Genomic DNA, 3,204 nt, shown 5'->3' on the forward strand with positions numbered 1-3,204 from the left:
ATCAGACTCCCCCTGCAGAGCCGAAGGCCCTGTGCCTCCTTAGCCCTGAAGAGGGGGTGGCTCAGGCCCTAGGGGGAGGGGCAGAGCGCTGGCTAGCCACGCTAGCTGGGGGTGGGGGTCTGTCATAGCTCCTGCCTGGTTTTTAGCCTTGCTTGATGGGGCATGTTTCAGCTGGCACCTCCTGGGGTTGCTGTAGGTCCTACATAATAGCATTACAGAGGGAAATGCAGTGGGCATTGGTGGGAAACCCCTCTGGCCACTGGGGACAGCCTCACACCCCATCAGTCAAAGCTCCTAGTTTCCCTGGGTAGCTCCTGGTTGGCCTAGGGTCCTGGCAAGGGGGCAGGCTGGGGGGGGGGGGGGGGGGGCTGACAGCTAAATGCCCCCAATCCAATGTAGCACATTCACCAGCACTGGACTTACCTGCCCCACCCATGCCTGCTGCCTGGCCAGCACGGCTGTGGGTTGGACTCTCCTGATGCCCAGGCTTCAGAGGGGGTTTTCTGGCAGGGGGCTGCAGGGCCGAGTTTAGGGCAACCAGATGTTGATTTTTATAGGGAGTGTCCCAATTTTTGGTGATTTTTCACACTTGCTGGCTGGTCACCCTAGCTGAGTTCCCCAGCCTGTGAGGTTTGTGGCTAAGGCGGTGGCAGCCTGTGGGCCATGAGCCATGGCTTTGCCCCACAGGCAGGCTCAGCTGGCTGGTACATGGAACTCACCCTTTTCCCCCCCCCCCCAAAATCCACACCTGGCCCCCCACAGCCCCCAAAACAGGGTAGGCCAGTTGCCTCTCTTGTTTGCCCCTTGTGGGGGAAGGGAGCATGTTTTGTGCTGGTCATGCACCTGTCCCAGCAAGCTCACCTGCTCAGAGAGAGGCAGTCCCCATGGCTACAACCCTTGCCTGGGACCCTGGGGCCCTTCTCTAGCTCTGCCATTGGCCTGCTGGGAGACCTCAAGTAAATTGTTTCCCTTTGCCTTGCCTCAGTTTCCCATCTGTACAATGAGGCTTATGCTAGGACCCTGCTGTGCAAAGACAATAGCTGGGTATTAAATCAACAAGGGGGCAGGAAGGGAAACAGCAGCCCAGCAAGGGGCCTTGCCCTGAAAGGGTCACCCAACAGGTCAAGAGCAGGGCCCACAGCCCAGGCCTGTGCTCTATCCACCAGCCTACGCTTTCTCTTTGGTTGTAGCAATTCCTTCAGAGACCAGCAGAGCCAGCTGCAGTACTTGTGCACCAGCAACCTAGGCCTCCAGCTGCCTGAGGGGAGAAAGAGACCATGGCCAAGGGGTAGCACTGAATGACATTTGACCCAAACTTTTTGGGGGACATGGGACCAAAAAATGCAGCTTTAGGGTCACCCAAGCTGTTTCTGTTGGAGTCACAAAATTTGCTCCCCCCTCCAAAAAAAAAGTCCAGGAAAAAGGGACATGAAACATTGTTTTTTTGTTTCAAAATGACTTTTTGGTCCCACATCCCACCCCCCTCTGGCCCAGCCCTAGGGTGGAACTTGACCCTTTGTTTCTCCTCAGTGGCCTGCTTCTCTCCCCCCTCTCTCAAACATCTGCTTCTGCCTCCTGGCCATGCAATGTGCTTCAGGGCAGCAGCCAGGGCTGAGAGCACCTCCTGTACCCAGCCTATAGGTGGTCACCTGTGCAATGGCTCTGCCCTGCCAGCAGAGGGAGCTGGGAATGAAAAGGCTGGAGACAGACTTGCTGATCTGCCATCCCCACCTGCCTCCACCCCAGCAAGCACCTGCCTGTTCACCATGTGCAGAGCATGGAGCACTACATGGTCCAGCCCCAGGCAGCATGGCCCAGGGGGTGGGTGGGGGGAGAGAGGAAGCCCCCTTCTTTCTAGCAGTGGGAAAGGATTGAACAGCAGGTGCACAGCCTCCCCCAGACTTGCTCCACAAATCCCTTCACAGGTGCTTCCCAGAGAACTAAGTTCTTCCCTCCAGCCCACTGTCTTTATCACAAATCTCTTCTCTCCCCTGCCACCCCCAACCCCTATCCTGGAGGAGGGGGAGAGACGATAGAGTTTGGGGTGCTCCTATCCTACCCCACTTCTGTCATTCTTCCTGTGGAAGGCACGTTCTCACTCCCAGGCAAAGCCATACCTCGACCAGTTGGGATACCTGTTCTCTACACCTCTGTGACATACATCAGTGTAAGATAGCTGCTGGATGTAGTCTGTCTGTACGGTTCTACCACTGCTAGATGAGTAATGACACCGCCAATTTCAATTAAAGACCATTTTGTATGGAAAGTGCTGGCAGGTGTGTTATTGATGCAGCAGGGCTGGGAAGGATGGTACCTCACTGGCCATGAACTGCCTCATGCCACAGATTGCAGCTCAAGTAGGGGCTAACAGCCTGGGCATCAGGCTCCCAAGCTATTTTCAGTAAGGCTGAAGACAGAAGCCCCAGAGCTTTGGCATTTTAGTCCTGTGCTTTGCTGGGGCAGGCAAGTCTAGCACTGCTCTTGGCAAAGGTGGATGTAGTAAGGCCTGTGCCCTTGGCCCCAAAGGACAGATTGGGGAGGGGGGGGGGGAAGATAGCTCAGTGGTTTCAGCCCTGGCTGCTAAACCCAGGGTTCTGAGCTCAGTCCTTGAGGGGGCTACTTAGGGATCTGTGGCAATATCAGTACTAGACCCTGTTGGTGAAAGCAGGGGGCTGGACTCTGACCCTTTGAGGTCCTTTCCTGTTCTATGAGATAGACCACCCAGAAACTGCCAGCACAAGGCTGTTTGAGCTGGGCCCAGGCCACACCTCACCCTTTAAAACCAATGTTGTCTGGGAGAGGAAGCCTTGCCCTCTGGCCTCACCCCCCCACAAGGGGAAGGGAGTGAGTATGCAGTGTGTGGTCTAGCCCTGGAGGGGATTCTTTAGCAATTGCCAGGCTGGGACTTGCCTTTGGGTCTCACCCCCAGCCATCTAGCTATGGAGTAAGTGAGAGCTGAATCTGGAGTTCACTCCTACCTCAGACTGGTGCTATCAGATCCAATCCTCCTACCCCTTGAGGCAGAGATCTGCCAGGTAGGCTGAAAGGAGCTAGTGGGAGTGCACAACTCCTGGCTTGACATGACAGCACAGGACTCCTCTGTGGGAATGAATCATTTACAGTCAAATGGCCCAACAAAAAAAGAGACAGTCAGACAAGGAAGATCAATTAACAAAAATCATCCAGTTTCTATTCACAAGGAAA

Source organism: Gopherus flavomarginatus, chromosome 16 (genome assembly GCF_025201925.1).
Source record: "Gopherus flavomarginatus isolate rGopFla2 chromosome 16, rGopFla2.mat.asm, whole genome shotgun sequence".
Lineage (NCBI taxonomy): Eukaryota > Metazoa > Chordata > Testudines > Testudinidae > Gopherus > Gopherus flavomarginatus.